Source organism: Myxine glutinosa, chromosome 5 (genome assembly GCF_964187855.1).
Source record: "Myxine glutinosa chromosome 5, kmMyxGlut1.1, whole genome shotgun sequence".
Taxonomy (NCBI): Eukaryota; Metazoa; Chordata; class Myxini; order Myxiniformes; family Myxinidae; genus Myxine; species Myxine glutinosa.
The window spans coordinates 158,491,986-158,512,539 of NC_136265.1; the positions used below are offsets into that span (position 1 = coordinate 158,491,986).

Consider the following 20,554-nt stretch of genomic DNA (forward strand, 5'->3'; position numbering starts at 1 on the left):
GAACACGTGATGGGATTCTGAACAAACGTGGTGTAAGTATATATGATGCAAAGATGAACTGATTGGATTACGGCATCAAGAGGTAAAAGGTCAGAGGTCATGTCAGGTAAAAGTGTGATAACTTGAGAACAGCTGAAGGGATTTAAATTAAAACTTAGTACAGGTATGTATAATGAGGTAAACATGATCCGATTAAATGTTGGGGTCAGAGGTCAACGGTCATGTTAAGTAAACTTTGTTGCTGCGCTAACTTGTGAACTAGTGATGGGATAAGTATGTATGATGCAATGATTAACTAATTGGAGTATGGCATCGACACATCAAAGGGCAGAGGTCATGCCAGGTAGACATGTGATAACTTGTGAACAGCTGAATGAATTTAAACCATACTTGGTACAAGTATTGTAATGTAGGCGGAGGCATATCGGTCGACATCGTGACGTCGAAGAGTGTTCTAGTTTCTTATGAAACGTTTCAAATGTGTTGCAATTTAAAGAACGATAAGACTTTCTAGTTCTGCATTGAGCCTTTGTGGAATTCATTGACCAACAAGATGGAGCATTTAACAATGCAGAGCGCAGGCATGGTATATAGATATTGTCACATCAGAGGCTTGCGGGCGCGATATGCCTCAACGCCGGGATCTTCAATCCCGCAAACAGCCGAAAGATAGTTAACTAAACTGTGTTCAAATACTAATTTGCTTTCATTGCAGATTCACTTTACGAATCCCAATTAAGCACAATTCAGTGGTGGAACAAGCATAAGGCAAAAAATAAAAATAAATGGAAAATGGCTCTTACCCTTGATAAGGGTTTTTCTTTTTCAATAAAAGAAAATATATGGCGAGAAGAGGTGGACGGGATGTGGGGAACGAGCCTAGCGGCATGACACACATAGAGGGAGGAGAATATGCAAACTTGTATTGTACAATACAACAACATGCATTTTAAGGCCATTTTCCCTGCTAGAGCGGGGGTTAGCCTTGTGGGCCCCATTACAATCTTCTCCATTTTGCCCTATTTTCTGCATCTCTCCTCGTTAACCCCCTTGCCGGCATTTCTTCTTCGACCATCTTTAGCCAAGTCTTTCTCCGTCTTCCCCGTCCTCTACTTCCTTCTACATTCATTTCCATCACTCTTCTCAACCAGTCACTTTCATCCTTCCTCAACACATGACCAAACCATATTGTACAATGATAAAAGAATAAACAATCCACACCCAGCTGTGGCAGCACACACCATGCTCTTATTAATAAAGGGAAAGCAGGTGAAGATTTTAGCAGGCACAAAGGTGGTGGTGGCTGCAGGTCGCTGGTGCGCAGGTGAAGTGTGGCTCAGGGACCAGACGGGTGGTGGAGGGATGGGATTGTGAGGTGGCATACACTTCTCCAGAAAGCAGTACTCTGTCCTGGAGACAAAGAGAGCCAGTGAGATGGAGATGAGAGGGCGAGCCAGGAGCAAGCGTGAGAGAGAAGGGAGATGTTTATCTCTTAAAGTGCAAGCTTGGCTGCAGCCCTCGTCGACTCTGGGAACGCCTTCACCTGCAGTGGGTCCCATGATTGGCTGCCTGCTGCTTGTTGGAGGTGCCATCTTACATGCCATCCTGCCCCATGTGGCAGCCGCAAGAAGTCTTCCATCCCTCCCCAGGGCTTTACAGCTGCCCTTGCCACCATGGCTCATGGTGCACTGGCCAAACCATTCCTGATTGGTTCCTATCTCTGAAAGCGCTGAATATAAAAAATTGAGACATGGCTCATTGTAAAGAACACTCCATGGGGAATAAAATGTGTTAATGATGATGTCATATGTGCCTCCATTATGCCGTCATAATTCGACAAGTACAAAACTTCATCCTAGCAAGATGAAAGTTCTTGAGCACCCTGTCAGCATAAACTGGTGGAGGAAAAAATAATGACGTCATCGGTCACGTGGTTCAGCCGCCATATTTGTTTTAACACAAAAGCCTTAAAAACCACTGAAAATACATCCTGGCGAGGGTCTACAATCTCTGATTGCTCTTTTTCTTGTTATTTATTATTTTAGGCTTACTACAAGCGTCCTTCAGCAAAACAAAGCTCTGCATCATCTGTTGCTCTCCAGCTGGGCTTCCTCCTTTATCCTCACTCACAATATTGCAAATGTGATACGGCAGAGTGCCTCAGCTTGCAAAACTTTATTCCCCTAATCTTGCAAATGCATATTTGAATATGTTTCAATGAATACTGCCAATTTATTGCATCATTACTGATTCATGTCTGTGCTGATGACTGCCCTCTCGCTCTGGAGCACCAACAAACAACCATAGGTTGGCAACCATTGAACAAGCTCTATGGGCCGAATTGCCTGCTGTGTTTAAATTCCATGTAAGGGAAGTCATGCATTTAGCTACCCTGACTTGCAAGAAATACCACAAATAACTCGTACGCCATGTATGGGTGTGTTGGCAGCATCCCCTATTGGTATGCGCACTCGTTTCTGTACTTTTTTGGCCTGGGGACGAATCTCAACTGAGTGAAAAACTCTCTTTTTTAGGGTTTCGCTGACATGGTGAGACAACAATGTGTGTCGTTACTGAATGGACGTTAAACTGGGCGCCCCATGTGTGCCAGCATTAGTTGGCAAACGGTAAAGATTCCAATATGGTGTCCTTTGGAGAGTCTGAGCTATCACCGCCACCATGAACAAATTCCTGCACACTCGGGTCAGTATCCTGTGGTGGAGTGGTGACCTACCCAAGATTGTAACCTTATCCAAGAAACTGTTTCTGCAGAGTCAACGCTCTGTATCGAGCATGGTACATGATGACGATGTGTGTGGGCACTGCTGCTCCCCACTATAGGCTGAGCACCTGCATCTCACCTATTGCTATAATCAAGATGGAGATGATTCTTTATTTACTTTTCGATTTTTTTGACCACCATTTCATGACAGTGAAGAATCACGAGTAATTAAAAAAAAACTCATATCCTGATCTGGATTCGGATCTTTACCAAAATCGAATGGATTCCTGTATACAGACAGATGGGTGAAAACATAACGTCCATCCATATCTGGTGGCAGAGGTAATAAAGACAGTTTTTATATGAAAGAGATTGCAAAAGATGTTCCAACTGTCAGGAAGTCATGAATTTCAGCAAATTTTCCATGTTTCTCCCCCATTTCTGATACAAAAAGTGAAAAAATGAAGTATTGTGAACTAATACTTGTGCAGGAACAAAAACCGAATCAGACAATGTTGCAAGCAGAATAAGCTTGAAGTTAGAGATGTCTTAACCAGTTCTGAATCTGAAATTTCCAAAACAACGCACAAACATTTTATAGTGAGATTGAGTTTGACATCTCAACTCCAATGTTCCTTTCTTTGTTTTTTTGATGCCTGATGCCTGATGTCTTCGGCCTACCAGAAAACCAAGATGGCGGACAAAATGGTTTTACGTTATCAGCAAGCTAGGTTCGGTAGTTACCTTCGCTCGAGGATTTGGGTTTGTTTGTATGCACATAATGTACCAACACATAAAAATTGTGTTCTTTGTTCAATGATTCATTCCCTCGTCCCTCTATACAAGGGGAAAGATGACCCTCTGGACTGTGGCTCGTTTCGAGCGATAAAGTTATTGGAACATGGAATGAAGGTATTGGAAAGGGTGTTGGAGAGGAGGATAAGGAAGAAAGTGAAGATTGACGAAATGCGGTTTGGATTTATGCCAGGAAGAGGAACGACAGACGTGCTTTTTAATGTGAGGCAGTTGCAGGAGAAGTACATGGAGAAGAGGAAGAAATTGTTTCTTGGGTTTGTTGATCTGGAGAAAGCATTCGATAGGGTTCCACGTGAAGTAGTGACGGCCATTGAGGAAGTTAGGAGTGGAGGAATGGTTGATCAGAGTAGTGATGGCAATGTACAAAAGAGCGCGCACAGCTGTAAGGACGAAGGACGGGAACAGTGGTGAGTTTGAGGTGAAGGTGGGAGTGCATCAGGGGTCGGTACTAAGTCCACTACTATTTGTAGCTGTGATGGAGGTGCTGGCTCAGAACGTAAAGGAGGGTTTACCGTGGGAGTTGTTGTATGCAGATGATCTGGTGTTGATTGCAGAAGGTATGGATGGACTGAAGGAGAAGATGAACAAGTGCAAGGAATGTATGGAGACAAAAGGTCTGAAGGTGAATATAGGAAAGGCGAAGGTGATGGAAAGTGGTAAAGCATGTGGTGAGGTGGAAAGAACTGGGAAGTGGCCATGTGCTGTGTGCAGGAAGGGTGTCGGAGTGAATTCCATTCAATGTACAATGTGCGCTGAGTGGGTTCATCAAAAATGTAGTGGTTTGTTTTGTATTAACCAGTGTGGCAGCTACGTTCAAGTGTAAGGTGTGCACAGAGGGAGCTGCAGATAGAGGAAATGTTAAGTTGGATCTTGGAGACGGCGTGAAGCTGGAAGGTGTGAAAACATTTTGTTACCTAGGAGACATGCGGAATGGAGAAGGTGGATCAGACTCGGCAACGGTTGCTAGAGTGAGATGTGCATGGAAGAAGTTTCGGGAACTGAGTGGCGTGCTGACGAGGAGGGGAGTGTCGTTGAAGCTGAAGGGAAAGGTGTATGCTGCATGTGTGAGAAGTGTTTTGATTTATGGGAGCGAGACATGGGTAATGAACGTAGAGCAGCAACGAAGGCTGGAAAGGGTGGAAATGCGAATGGTTCGGTGGATGTGTGGAGTATCGTTGAGAGAGAGGAAGACAAATGATGAATTGCGAAAGATGATGGGAATAGAGCCTGTGATGGATGCTGTGAAGAGGAACAGGTTGAGATGGTTTGGTCATGTGTTGAGGAAGGATGAAAGTGACTGGTTGAGAAGAGTGATGGAAATGAATGTCGAAGGAAGTAGAGGACGGGGAAGACCGAGAAAGACTTGGCTAAAGATGGTCGAAGAAGAAATGCGGGCAAGGGGGTTAACAAGGGGAGATGCAGAAAATAGGGCAAAATGGAGAAGATTGTCATGGGGACCGCATTTTTGCCAATATTTGTAATAAAGCAAACGTGTGAACACTTGCAGCCAATATGTGGCGTTCTCCAGAGAGCCAATCAGCGTGGCAGACACTGCAAAGTGGGTCGGACATAAAAGAGAGCTTGTCATCACGACACGGGGAGAAGCTCGAGTTTTTTCCCCTTCCAAGGCTTTTCTCATTGAGGAGTCACTCAGCACATCAATATTTAATAGTGACTTTTGTTCTCCATCATCCTTGTCCAAACAATTGAGCGAAAGAGGATTTTGTTTGTTTGGTGAACAACCATGACAAAAAGGTGCTGAACAACCATGACAAAAAGGTGCTGAACAACCATGACAAAAAGGTGCTGAACAACCATGACAAATGAACGAGTCTCCTTTTTCAACATCATTTAAAGCTGTGACGGCTCAATGCCAAGAAACCTTTTTCTTCAACCGCTCGAGAAACGGAGGGTTGATTATTATCAACCGGATTTCATTTACAATGCGTCATTGCCTTTTGAATTGTTGCATTGTTGTTGTTAACTTCCTGATGGCATTCCTCAAGAGGCCAAAGCGTAAGATATAACAAGAAAGAGCAATCAGAGATTGCAGACCCTCGCCAGGATGTTTTTAGTGGTTTTAAAGTTTTTTGTGTTAAAACAAATATGGCGGCTGATTCACATGCCCGATGACGTCATCCTTATTTTTCCTCCATCAATTTATCCCAAGATGACGCTCAAGAAATTTCATCTTGATCGGATGAAGTTCTGTACTTATCCAATTATGACGTCATAATGGAGGAACCTATGACATCATTAACATATGTTATTCCCCATGGGGAGTTCTTTACAATGAGCCATATCTCAATTTTTTCGAAGCAGTGCTTTCGGAGATATAGAGGTGAAAAGTTTTTCCTTTTTTTTCCCCAAGTACCACGTGACCTATGACGTCATAATTATCAATAAGAAATACCGGACTAACAGTCTAACAGTGGCGTTGCCGGGCTTGTAAAATAATATCAACCACAAACACATATGATTAGTTTTTTACAGTCGCTGATGCTGTTTATAATATCAAACAAAAAAATTTGGACAAATCCTGACATCCGTGAGGTAAGTTTTATTTTCAGAACTGAGGGAAGATCCACTGTAATCTATATACCTCACAAAGATTGGGTTAATGACTATTTAAAAAACCGAGGTGAATTCCTTACTTCCACGGTTGTTGGTACCATACACCACTTATCATTGAATCATGAACCATACACCGCTTCAGTCCATTCACTTTGAATTCACGATATTGGGATTAAAGTGTTATGGTAATATTTACTATATTATTTTTATTATTATTATGAAAACGATACAACTGAAACGATACACTACTGTATCAAGAAACCTGGGCTTAATTTGTCTGAAGTGGTCCAAAGTGTAGGCATAAAGCCTAAGGCCTATATGTACAGTTTTGTTGGAAGAGACGTAACGCCGATGCTTTCGATAATGATGGTCATTTTAACAACCGGTTTGTTTGTGTTTCACATAGAATGAAAAATGTAAAGGTAGAGATTGGCGATTGTGATATATGACAGGTTAGACGATATGTTTGGCCTGAACGAAATTGGAATCAAAATGCCAGAGTGTCGAGAGTCAACCGCTGTACCGCCGTAATGACATCAGACGTAATCACATCACCCTGTCATGTGACCAGATCCTCAGCTCTAATTGGTATACGTTTGAGGGGACATACATACATACATACATACATACATACATACATACATACAGACTGACACTGTTCTAGACGGCTTTACCCTCTGGGCTACGCCGTAAAATTCTACAGGTGGAGTTGCATCTATGGTGAAAATTTCCTGTCAATCGGACCAACGGTCCTCATTCCATCACCATCAAACCTTTCGTCCTCCTCATCCTTCCCTTTCTTGTAACTCTTCTGTAATCTCTGACACACTATCAACTGCTCTTCCTACATCCCCCTCTCACCCTTCATCTGACCCTACCCCTCCCCTCCCCTGTCCTGCAACCGATGCTCCCCCTCTCTCCTCACTAACGGTATGGACCTCAAACATCTGGGGCCTTCGCTCAAACCTGATTGATCTCTCCATTCAGGTTGCTTCTGAAAATCCAGACTTGATCTGCTTAACAGAAACTTTCCTCCTTCAAGATGTCTCTGATTCCTTAATATCTCTTCCTGGTTACTCCCTCCTCCGGTACAATAGACCTGAGCCTCGTCCTGGTGGTGGGGTGGCTATCTTTATCAAAAACTCTCTTCCTCACTCTCCCTGCACTGCCCTCTCTCCACCCCACCCACAGGAGTACCTCTGGCTACGGCTTCCTCTCCGCTCCCACCTTTTGTTCATATGTGTTCTGTACCGTCCTCCAAACAGTGATGACTCCATTTACATTTCTCTGTCGGACAACATGGACCAACTTCTATCAACTCATCCAAACTCTCTCTTCCTCATATGTGGCGACTTCAACTGTCATCATGCCAGCTGGCTGGGTGTGGGTTCATCTCTCACCAGCCATGGCACCTCAGCAAAGGACTTCTGCGACTCATTGGGACCGACACAATCTGTCAATTTCCCGACCCGGATCTCAGTCAATGGAGTATCTTCTCTTCTGGACTTGGTTATGACTAACTTCCCTGCAAATGTCTGCTGCTCTTCTTCTGCTCCAATCGGTTCTTCTGATCATGTGCTTGTTAAAGTGGACATCTGTCTGGCCATTCTCAGAGAGCCTCCTCAGCGTCGACGAGTCTGGCATTTCACTCAGGCCGACTGGCACGGTCTGCAAGCAGCCATCAATCAACTGGACTGGTCTCCCATCTCTAATGCCTCTGACATCAATTCTTCCTGGGAATTCTTCCAAAGCAAACTGCTCTCTCTCGTGCACAGGTTTATCCCATCTCGTCTTCAGTTGTCTTACCCTTCCTCCCGTCCATGGTACACTGAATCTTGTGGTGAGGCAGTTGCCCTGAAACAACTTGCCTTTGCATCTTGGAAGGCAAATCCAACTGAAGGCAATCTCAGTTCCTTCCACCAAGTTCGAAACAAGTGTGTTTCTACCCCCAGGAGTGCCAGGAAGCACTATCTCTCCACACTCAAGATTGAACTCTCAAACCTGTCTCCTTCCTCCAAATCCTGGTGGCGTCTGGTCAAATCCGTTTCTGGTGTTTGTTCCCCCTCCATCCCCTCCCTTACCTCAAATGGCTACACAGTTGACACCGCACGTGACAAAGCCGAATGCCTCAACTCTGTGTTTGCCTCAAAATCTTGTGTCCCAAACCCATCTCTCTCTGTTCCCACCTTTCCCAGTCGAACCCAACTGCTCCTGGACTCTGTGTCCTTCTCTCCTGACAAGGTGGAGAAGTTTTTATCAAACCTCGACTCTGACTCTGCAACTGGACCAGATGGCATCAGCCCTCGGGTCCTAAAATCCTGCTCTGCCGCTCTATCTCACCCTCTCTCTGTTCCTTTCACCCTCTCTTTTGCTCAAGGTCATCTGCCAGCATCTTGGAAATCAGCAAGCATTACCGCTTTACACAAAAAAGGTGCAAAAACAGATCCTTGCAACTACAGACCAATCAGCCTGCTCCCAATTATCAGCAAAGTCATGGAATCCATCATTGCTTCAGATATCAAATCCTTCCTCTTCTCCAATGGCTTGATCTCTGATCATCAATTTGGATTCAGACCAGGTCATTCTACTCTGGACATGTTGCTTCTGCTGTCTCAACAATGGATGGAGGTCCTGAATGCCAAACAGGAAATCAGAGCTGTCTCACTTGACATATCACGTGCCTTTGATACGGTCTGGCGCCCAGTTCTGCTCACCAAACTCACCTCCTATGGTATTCAGGGAAATCTCCACTCATGGCTTGCAGATTTCCTCTCTGGTCGTAGGCAACGTGTGGCCCTGAATGGATTTCTCTCATCTTCCAATTTCTGTTCTGGCTGGAGTTCCCCAAGGTAGTGTTCTGGGCCCTGTGCTATTTCTGGTCTTCATCAATGATCTCTCCGACTCTCTGGAAAATCCTCTCTATCTCTTTGCTGATGACTCCACTATCTGCCGCTCCATTCCTCATCCCTCAGATCGGCAGTCTGCAGCCTCCTCACTCTCTGCAGACCTGGACAAAATCACAGACTGGTCGAACAAGTGGAACATGTCTTTCAATCCTGACAAATCTCACACTCTTACAATGTCTCTCCGAAAGGACCGACTGGACAACCCTCCCATCTACTTTCTCAAAAATCCTCTCCAAGAAGTTCTGTCGCTCAAGCTTTTGGGTCTCACTATCTGCCATGATCTTTCTTGGGAAAACCACATTTCCAAGCTGGCCTCCAAAGCCAGTCGCCGACTGGGCATCCTCCGTCGTGCGAAGTCCTTCCTTGGCACACCTGAGCTCCTCACCACATACAAGGCTTTCATCCGCAGCTCAATGGAATACTGTTCCCCCCTCTGGGCTGGTGCTCCTGCCTCACACCTTGCTCGGCTTCACGCTGTTGAGGCCAAAGCTTTCAGAATCATTGGAATCTCCTGCGATGTAGTCAACTCCGAGGGCCTTTCACTCACTCACCGCAGGCAGGTTGGTGGTCTTTCTGTCTTCTACCGACTCCTCTCCGGCCTTGCTCCCCCAGCTCTCTCTGTGCTCTGTCCCCCCAATATTCCTTCAGGTCGCACAAGATCTGCCTGCAACCCTCTTATGGTTAAACTGCCAAAGTCTAGGCTCTCTGCTCACCTTCACTCTTTCATTACCCTTTTCTCCCGCCTCTGGAACAAACTCCCCCACTCCCTTCAATCCCACTCCTCCCTCCAGGTCTTTAAAACAGCTGTTCACCACCATCTCTTATCTTCCCCCATCGAAAACCTTGATCTTTTCTACCCCCGGTAATTCACCCCAGAGTCCTTGCAGTGTTCATATGTTTTATTCCTCTCCCACCTCCCCCCAAGTCCTCCCGATGTCCCTGCTCTCAAATGTTGTGTTTGTGTCCTTCCCCCTCTCTCCCCATCTTGTCTGCCGCTCCCCTTGTTTTTTGTGTTTTGTGTGTCGGTTTGTCTTTTTGTGTGATTAATGTTAGCTCTTTCACGAGCCTCGATCTTGTATACAAAACAAAAAAAAACAAACAAAAAAAAAACGGTTGCATCATATTTATTCTATGTGGACAAACAGACAAACAAACTAGAAATCGGTCAGAGACCGAGGACCTGCCGGAATATACTTTTTTATCGGCCATTTTGGATCAAAATGGTGGGAAATATATACATGTATATACGCTAAGCAATGGAAGGTAACTGAGTAAGTGTATGCATATCTCTTGTCCTTTCAGACTTATAGTGGTTTGAAATATATTTTCAATGAAAACTTGGCCTTGACTTGGCTCAACCGATCGCAACAATATTTTCGGTGGGTAATCCTGGGGCCCCCTGGAGTAAAATAGGCTATATTGTTTTTCCAATTTCAGCTTTGGTCTCCAGCATTTTCAGGTTTGGACTCCCGCATAACGTTATTTTCCCGGGTACCGCACAAATGGCTGCACCGATCGCAACCTGAGGAATGAAAACACACAGTTAAAAAGAATGACCTCGGACAAAGACCTTTTACAAGGACATGGGTTGAATCCCTGCTTGAGAGAATGCCAACCCACTCCCCGCCATTACGGTCGTCTCTCCAACTCACGATCCCACGAGATATGCAGAAAGGATGACCCAAAACCAATTATCTTCTTTTTGATTCGTATATAAACATCATTAAAAGTAAATAATGACCTCGGCCAAATTTCAAACGACGTGAGTTTAATCTCTACACGAGAGAATTCCACATCGCTATTTGGGCGGTGTATAAGCTAACAGATCGCTGTCTCCATCGATCTTGCCAAGGCCGTAACACCTATCGGCTCAAAATCCTTTTAACTGTTGACTTGGTAGTTTTTACAATGAAGGAAACACGTATCGGGAGTACATACAACATAGCGATTGTGAATGTGACAGCACTGAGGCATCTTTCGCTTCGCATCGCAGTGACGGCGAGCACCAACATGGCGGCTGTAAGATTAAAATCTGGCTTCAAGCCCCCTCACCACCCAAAGCCTTCAACCAGACATATTAACACACTCCTCTCCCTTCATTCCCGTTCTTCAAAGCAAAGCGGTAAAAATTGTTGTATCGCCATTATATATGACGAGCAACGGTACCCGCCCCAAGAGCGGGGCTTCAATTGGGAGGCGCAAATTCACGTTTTGGGTAACCTTGAGCTTGACCTTGGGTCTAGAGAGTTAAAAATTGGGCACAGTCTATTCCACGGCAAGGCAAATATGTGTGTAAAGTATGGCGATGCTATGTGCAACGATGTAGACGTAGTACTGCGCACAAACAGACAGACAAACCAACCAACCAACATACTTGCCGGAATCTATTCCGGCAAGTAACAAACGGACTCAAAGGCAATAGCTTCTCCTCTGGCGAGGGTAAAAATATTATAAACCACAAACACGTATGATTTCCTTTTTAAACAGTTGCTTTTGCTGTTTAACACTAAACTTTAAGGAAGGAAATCTGATCTTCCTGAGGCATTATATGCTTATTGAGTCCACCACAGACTAACGGACCCGAGGCTAGATCTACTCTTATCTATATACCCCAGAGAGAATAATAACATGGTCCTTCCTGCCGCCCCTGTAGGGAGTGTGTGTACTAGTTTAAGAAACTAGGGCATGCCCGTACTATATATATATATCTAAAATTATATCCCCCCCCTCTATTTACATGAAATGGTTTGGTCCATGAAATGTTTTGGTCCATTCGCAACGCCAAAGCGAACGGCGAACGCTTTACATGAAATGGTTTGGTTCATGAAATGTTTTGGTCCATTCGCAACGCCAAAGCGAACGGCGAACGGCTTGCGAGTACAGAACTGCTACCATCATCAAGTAGAAAGAGAAGAGAAAAAAAATGAAAAGGAAAAACATTCCAAACCGCGAGGGAAAACAACACGGCACGTCGACACAACAACGTGTCCTGTGATTGGCCGTACGTGGCTGCCAGTAGCTGCCCCCAAAAAAAAGCTTTCACCGTCCGGCGACTGAATTTAAGGGGAAAAATAAAACGCTCTTCGCTTAAAACAACGCCCTTCGCTCTGACTGAATTGGGACAATGTTTTTATGTTTTTAATTGAATTACTATCCGTAATGGCGCACGCTCTCACGGGAGCTCCGGAAGGTCGTATATCGCAGTTACGATGAATCGCAAATTAGTTTTTATTAGTTTTATAATTAGTTTTAAAACATAGTTTAACGGCAACATAGTTTGCCGACGGGAAATAAATGAATACGCTCTCAAATGTGCCATCCGAGGCAGAGTGTGTCCGCCACGTTCGGCACACGCGATAGCTCGCTGCTCTCTGATTGGTTGAATCGTTTTTTGGACATAGCTCGGTAAGTAATTGTCCGATTAATATGAAACCTTGAAAAGGCACATCCTCGGGTCCCCAGCAATATACCTGGCAAGTTTCAAGTATATCGGACCGGTAGTTGTCGAGAAACAGCGGTCACAGACATACAAACAAACAAACAAACGTACAAACAAACATACACACAGAGATTACTGGAATTATAGATAGACTAGGGCATGCCCGTACTATATCTATATCTAAAATTATATCCCCCCCCTCTATTTACATGAAATGGTTTGGTCCAAAGCGAACGGCTTGCGAGTACGGTGACAATCCCCCCCCTCTATTTACATGAAATGGTTTGGTCCAAAGCGAACGGCTTGCGAGTACGGTGACAATCCCCCCCCTCTATTTACATGAAATGGTTTGGTCCAAAGCGAACAGCTTGCAGAGTTTGGTAAAGAAATCGCCATAGCGTGCACAAAGCGCAGGAAAGCGAAAGAATCGCAAATTAGTTTTAAAACATAGTTTAACGCCAACATAGCGGCAACATAGTTTGCAAACGTGAAATAAATGAATACGCTCTCAAATGTGCCATCCGAGGCAGAGTGTGTTCGCCACGTTCGGCACACGCGATAGCTCGCTGCTCTCTGATTGGTTGAATCGTTTTTTGGACATAGCTCGGTAAGTAATTGTCCGATTAATATGAAACCTTGAAAAGGCACATCCTCGGGTCCCCAGCAATATACCTGGCAAGTTTAAAGTATATCGGACCCGTGGTTGTCGAGAAACAGCGGTCACAGACAAACGTACAAACAAACAAACACACAGAGATTACTGGAATTATAGATAGACTAGGGCATGCCCGTACTATATCTATATCTAAAATTATATCCCCCCCCCTCTATTTACATGAAATGGTTTGGTCCAAAGCGAACGGCTTGCGAGTGGTGACAATCCCCCCCCCCTCTATTTACATGCAATGGTTTGGTCCAAAGCGAACGGCTTCCGGAGTTTGGTAAAGAAATCGCCATCGCGTGCACAAACGCGCAGGAAAGCGAATGAATCGCAAATTCGTTTTTATTAGTTGTAAAACATAGTTTAACGCCAACATAGTTTGCAAACGTGAAATAAATGAATACGCTCTCAAATGTGCCATCCGAGGCAGAGTGTGCCCGCCACGTTCGGCACACGCGATCGTTCGCTGCTCTCTGATTGGTTGAATCGTTTTTTGGACATAGCTCGGTAAGTAATTGTCCGATTAATATGAAAACTTGAAAAGGCACATCCTCGGGTCCCCAGCAATATACCTGGCAAGTTAAAAGTATATCGGACCCGTGGTTGTCGAGAAACAGCGGTCACAGACAGACAAACGTACAAACGTACAAACGTACAGAGATTACTGGAATTATAGATAGATAGTCAGGTTCACTATGTCAATAAATTATATTTCGTTCAAAATCATGGTAGATTAGCAAACCTATACATTTTTGGAAACGCTATAGCATAAGGAAACTAAAAATCAATGTTTACATTTGGAGAGATACCTGTATGGCGGCCATTTTGGATTTTCAAAATGGCCACTGTAAAATACATATTTTGTTCTATTTCTGCCTCTAATTACCCTAAAAACTTTTTAAAATATACTAAACCTATATTTTCAGGGACAAGGAATCCAATGAAAGTATCAAATTAGTGCTATGGGGAATGGTAAGACACGAATCAAAGGTTTTGAATTGCAAAATACTGTCTTTATATTCGCGATAAGTTGCATAATCAAATACATGTTATCATTTTGTACAGGCAGTTAATAACATCAAAATGTGTCACAATAATTCATATCACCAAACATACACAGGCAGTCAGCAAAATCATATATACACATGCAGTCAGTATAACTTCACATCGACACAGGCAGTCAATGACAAAATATACACAGGCATCAATCATCACATCACACATCACACAGGCATCACATCATCAACAATGGCATCAAACATACACGATTACAGAATATGCCATTTAGAGTTCGTCATCACTGTCCTGTGTGTCGTATCCGACAATATAGTCCGCATCGTTTTCACAGTCCGTTCCACACAAGCAAAGGTCGGTCAAATTGATTGGCAAATCGAATTGGTCGATCGAATCGAATTCGATGAAGCGAATCGAATCGAATCGATCGAATGGTCGATCGAAACGATTGGTCGAATGGTCGAATGGAATTGGTCGATTGGTCGAATTGGTCGAATTGGTCGGAATTGGCAAATGTAAACATTGATTTTCAGATTTTCCATGTAATAACGTTTCCAAAAATGTATAGGTTTGCTAATCTACCATGATTTTGAACGAAAAAACATAGTGAACCTGACTAAAAAGCGAAATTGAGATGAAATGTTATTCCAAAATGAACTCGTACTTTAAAAAATACTTCTCCTGGTCTACACTAACCTGGACCCTTCACTTCATTGTGGAAATCCACCAACATTGAATGAGCTCCATCATAGGTCACACTGAAGAGGTATGCAAAATTTCAGCTCCCCTCTTCGAGTGTTTATTATTGTTGAAGAACTTTGAAGTTCAAACACGAGACCGTCAGAATCCATCCGTTAAATTGCTCCAACATTCAATCCACTGTACAATGACTCACATGGGAGTGGTGCGGAAATCTTCAGGTTCATACGAAGAGGTGCTTTGGAGAACTTGTGTGGACACTTGGTCAGACATGAAAAATACATAAATAAATTGGTGACCTTGTGAGATTGCCCGTTTGAGAAGTTTCACATTCCATGAAGAGTTATGGGAAGGGGAGGAGAGGGACGGGTGGGAAGAGTACGGGTCACATATGGACAGTTGGAAAGTGGAATGAGAGGAGGTCAAAAAATGTTTGCACACATCATTTACAAATAACTACTCGTTCTTTTCAGCCTCGCCATTACCTATCTTAGGTCGACCACGTAACAAAGTTGACTTCCAAAGGTAGCCACAGACTGGGCATCCGATGCCCATCGAGGGTAAATTAGAGCGACTCACAGTCTACAGGGCCTACCACTGGACTTGTTCAGGGCCTACCACTGGACTTGTTCAGGGCCTACGACTGGACTTGTTCGGGGCCTACGACTGGACTTGTTCAGGGCCTACGACTGGACTTGTTCAGGGCCAACGACTGGACTTGTTCAGGGCCTACGACTGGACTTGTTCAGGGCCAACTACTGGACTTGTTCAGGGCCTACCACTGGACTTGTTCAGGGCCTACCACTGGACTTGTTCAGGGCCTACCACTGGACTTGTTCATGGCCTACCACTGGACTTGTTCAGGGCCTACCACTGGACTTGTTCAGGGCCTACCACTGGACTTGTTCAGGGCCTACCACTGGACTTGTTCAGGGCCTACCACTGGACTTGTTCAGGGCCTACCACTGGACTTGTTCAGGGCCTACCACTGGACTTGTTCAGGGCCTACAACTGGACTTGTTCAGGGCCAACTACTGGACATGTTCAGGGCTTACAACTGGACTTGTTCAGGGCCTACAATGGACTTGTTCAGGGCCTACAATGGACTTGTTCAGGGCCTATCAATGGACTTGTTCAGGGCCTACCAATGGACTTGTTCAGGGCCTACCAATGGACTTGTACAGGGCCTACCACTGGACTTGTTCAGGGCCTACCACTGGACTTGTTCGGGGCCTACGACTGGACTTGTTCGGGGCCTACGACTGGACTTGTTCAGGGCCTACGACTGGACTTGTTCAGGGCCTACGACTGGACTTGTTCAGGGCCTACGACTGGACTTGTTCAGGGCCTACGACTGGACTTGTTCAGGGCCAACGACTGGACTTGTTCAGCGCCTACGACTGGACTTGTTCAGGGCCAACTACTGGACTTGTTCAGGGCCTACCACTGGACTTGTTCAGGGCCTACCACTGGACTTGTTCAGGGCCTACCACTGGACTTGTTCATGGCCTACCACTGGACTTGTTCAGGGCCTACCACTGGACTTGTTCAGGGCCTACCACTGGACTTGTTCAGGGCCTACCACTGGACTTGTTCAGGGCCTACCACTGGACTTGTTCAGGGCCTACCACTGGACTTGTTCAGGGCCTACCACTGGACTTGTTCAGGGCCTACAACTGGACTTGTTCAGGGCCAACTACTGGACATGTTCAGGGCTTACAACTGGACTTGTTCAGGGCCTACAATGGACTTGTTCAGGGCCTACAATGGACTTGTTCAGGGCCTATCAATGGACTTGTTCAGGGCCTACCAATGGACTTGTTCAGGGCCTACCAATGGACTTGTACAGGGCCTACCACTGGACTTGTTCAGGGCCTACCACTGGACTTGTTCGGGGCCTACGACTGGACTTGTTCGGGGCCTACGACTGGACTTGTTCAGGGCCTACGACTGGACTTGTTCAGGGCCTACGACTGGACTTGTTCAGGGCCTACGACTGGACTTGCTCAGGGCCTACCACTGGACTTGTTCAGGGCCTACAACTGGATTTGTTCAGGGCCAACTACTGGACATGTTCAGGGCCTACAATGGACTTGTTCAGGGCCTACAATGGACTTGTTCAGGGCCTATCAATGGACTTGTTCAGGGCCTACCAATGGACTTGTTCAGGGCCTACCAATGGACTTGTTCAGGGCCTACCAATGGACTTGTTCAGGGCTTACCACTGGACTTGTTCAGGGCCTACCACTGGACTTGTTCAGGGCCTACCACTGGACTTGTTCAGGGCCTACCACTGGACTTGTTCAGGGCCTACCACTTGTTCAGGGCCTACCACTGGACTTGTTCAGGGCCTACCACTGGACTTGTTCAGGGCCTACTCAATGGAGTACTGCTGTCCCGTGTATGTGGGGTGGTGCCAGACGGTCACATCAGTCTCCTTTATTTTGAGGAAGCGAAATCTCTCAGCATTCATGGAATTTTTCAAGGGGAGGCCAAAGCACAAGATATGCTACTTTCACATCACAGGCAGGTCAATGGTTGTCTCTTTAATAACCGCCTCCTGTCCGGTTTAACTTCCTGTGCTGTGTCAGACATCCGACCCTCCTCAGCAACTCCAGGACACACGTGTTCTTCCAGCAACACCTTCCTGGTTAACTTCCGCACTGCTCCATTCTTTTGAAAAATGAGAAAGGGAGTAGCAAGGTAAAGAGGGGCTTTGGGGCCCTTGGAGGAAGGGGTCGTTATATCCGTCACCGAAGGTGGTTGGAGGTTGTGTTTTCACCCCTGTCTGTTTGTTTCTCTGTGAACATGATATCTCAAAGACTTGTGGACGGATTCCGACGAAACTTGGTGGACAGGTTGAGTGTGTGACAAGGACAATCAGATTAGATTTTGGTTCAGGTCCATATCGACATGTGAGCTGTCAATGGGATACAAAACATTACCTGTTCACCTGGAGGAGGTATTCTCTCTACCGAGTGCCATTCTGGTTGACAATAGAAAAACTTTGGTGTGGCAAAAGGGAGAGAATGTGGAAATGGAGATGGAAGGTTATTCCACATTCCAATGGAAGGTTAATGCTAATGGAGCAAAGGGAAAGTAAATGGAGCAAATGGAGGGTAAATGGAGCAAAGGGCAAGTTAATGGAGCAAAGGGCAAGTTAATGGAGCAAATGGAGGGTAAATGGAGCAAAGGGAAGGTAAATGGTGCAAAGGGAAGGTAAATGCAGCAAAGGGAAGGTAAATGCAGCAAAGGGAAAGTAAATGGAGCAAAGGGAAGGTAAATGCAGCAAAGGGAAGGTAAATGCAGCAAAGGGAAGGTAAATGCAGCAAAGGGCAAGTTAATGGAGCAAAGGGCAAGTTAATGGAGCAAATGGAGGGTAAATGGAGCAAAGGGAAGGTAAATGGTGCAAAGGGAAGGTAAATGGAGCAAAGGGCAAGTTAATGGAGCAAAGGGCAAGTTAATGGAGCAAATGGAGGGTAAATGGAGCAAAGGGAAGGTAAATGGTGCAAAGGGAAGGTAAATGCAGCAAAGGGAAGGTAAATGCAGCAAAGGGAAAGTAAATGGAGCAAAGGGAAGGTAAATGCAGCAAAGGGAAGGTAAATGCAGCAAAGGGCAAGTTAATGGAGCAAAGGGCAAGTTAATGGAGCAAATGGAGGGTAAATGGAGCAAAGGGAAGGTAAATGGTGCAAAGGGAAGGTAAATGCAGCAAAGGGAAGGTAAATGCAGCAAAGGGAAAGTACATGGAGCAAAGGGCAAGTTAATGGAGCAAAGGGCAAGTTAATGGAGCAAATGGAGGGTAAATGCAGCAAAGGGAAAGTAAATGCAGCAAAGGGAAAGTAAATGGAGCAAAGGGCAAGTTAATGGAGCAAAGGGCAAGTTAATGGAGCAAAGGGCAAGTTAATGGAGCAAATGGAGGGTAAATGGAGCAAAGGGAAGGTAAATGGTGCAAAGGGCAAGTTAATGGAGCAAAGGGAAGGTTAATGGAGCAAAGGGAAGGTAAATGGTGCAAAGGGCAAGTTAATGGAGCAAAGGGAAGGTTAATGGAGAAAATGGAAGGTCAATGGTGCAAAGGGCAAGTTAATGGAGCAAAGGGCAAGTTAATGGAGCAAAGGGAAGGTAAATGGTGCAAAGGGCAAGTTAATGGAGCAAAGGGCAAGTTAATGGAGCAAAGGGAAGGTAAATGGTGCAAAGGGCAAGTTAATGGAGCAAAGGGAAGGTTAATGGAGCAAAGGGAAAGTAAATGCAGCAAAGGGCAAGTTAATGGAGCAAATGGAGGGTAAATGGAGCAAAGGGAAGGTAAATGGTGCAAAGGGAAGGTAAATGCAGCAAAGGCAAGGTAAATGCAGCAAAGGGAAAGTAAATGGAGCAAAGGGCAAGTTAATGGAGCAAAGGGCAAGTTAATGGAGCAAATGGAGGGTAAATGGAGCAAAGGGCAAGTTAATGGAGCAATGGGAAGGTAAATGCAGCAAAGGGAAGGTAAATGCAGCAAAGGGAAGGTAAATGCAGCAAAGGGAAAGTAAATGGAGCAAAGGGCAAGTTAATGGAGCAAATGGAGGGTAAATGGAGCAAAGGGAAGGTAAATGGTGCAAAGGGAAGGTAAATGCAGCAAAGGCAAGGTAAATGCAGCAAAGGGAAAGTAAATGGAGCAAAGGGCAAGTTAATGGAGCAAAGGGCAAGTTAATGGAGCAAATGGAGGGTAAATGGAGCAAAGGGCAAGTTAATGGAGCAATGGGAAGGTAAATGCAGCAAAGGCAAGGTAAATGCAGCAAAGGGAAGGTAAATGCAGCAAAGGGCAAGTTAATGGAGCAAAGGGCAAGTTAATGGAGCAAATGGAGGGTAAATGGAGCAAAGGGCAAGTTAATGGAGCAATGGGAAGGTAAATGCAGCAAAGGCAAGGTAAATGCAGCAAAGGGAAGGTAAATGCAGCAAAGGGCAAGTTAATGGAGCAAAGGGCAAGTTAATGGAGCAAATGGAGGGTAAATGGAGCAAAGGGCAAGTTAATGGAGCAAATGGAGGGTAAATGGAGCAAATGGAGCAAAGGGAAGGTAAATGCAGCAAAGGGAAGGTAAATGCAGCAAAGGGAAGGTAAATGCAGCAAAGGGCAAGTTAATGGAGCAAAGGGCAAGTTAATGGAGCAAAGGGCAAGTTAATGGAGCAAAGGGAAGGTTAATGGAGCAAAGGGAAGGTTAATGCAGTAAAGGGAAGGTAAATGGGGCAAATGGAGGGTTAATGCAGCAAATGGAAGGTAAATGGGGGCAACGGGAAGGTAAATGCAGCACCGGGAAGGTAAATGGGGCAAATGGAAGGTAAATGCAGCAAAGGGAAGGTTAATGGAGCAAAGGGAAGGTTAATGGGGGCAAATGGAAGGTTAATGCAGCAAATGGAAGGTAAATGGGGGCAGCGGGAAGGTAAATGCAGCAACGGGAAGGTAAATGGAGCAAATGGAAGGTAAATGCAGCAAAGGGAAGGTTAATGAAGCAAAGGGAAGGTAAACACAGGGAGTGTGGACATTTCATGGTTTTCTGTACAAATACACTTTTCAGGTGATTATATACCTTTGATCCACCTGGATGATGATCCCGAATGTTCCATTTTGTGAAACCACTGCCACCACGATGCATCCTCATTGCCAATCTCCCGCCTCATTTGCAGGTAAGCCGGTTCTCCTATAATCCGCAATTTTAAGAAATCGAAACCAAAAGGATAAATCAAATGTTTTC

General features: G+C 45.1%; 1 protein-coding gene across 1 annotated transcript in view; it reads right to left on the minus strand.

Moving 5' to 3' along the window:
- LOC144892401 (uncharacterized) overlaps positions 1-20,554 on the minus strand; it is a 269,427-nt gene that overhangs the window by 147,625 nt on the left and 101,248 nt on the right. The window lies entirely within an intron of this gene.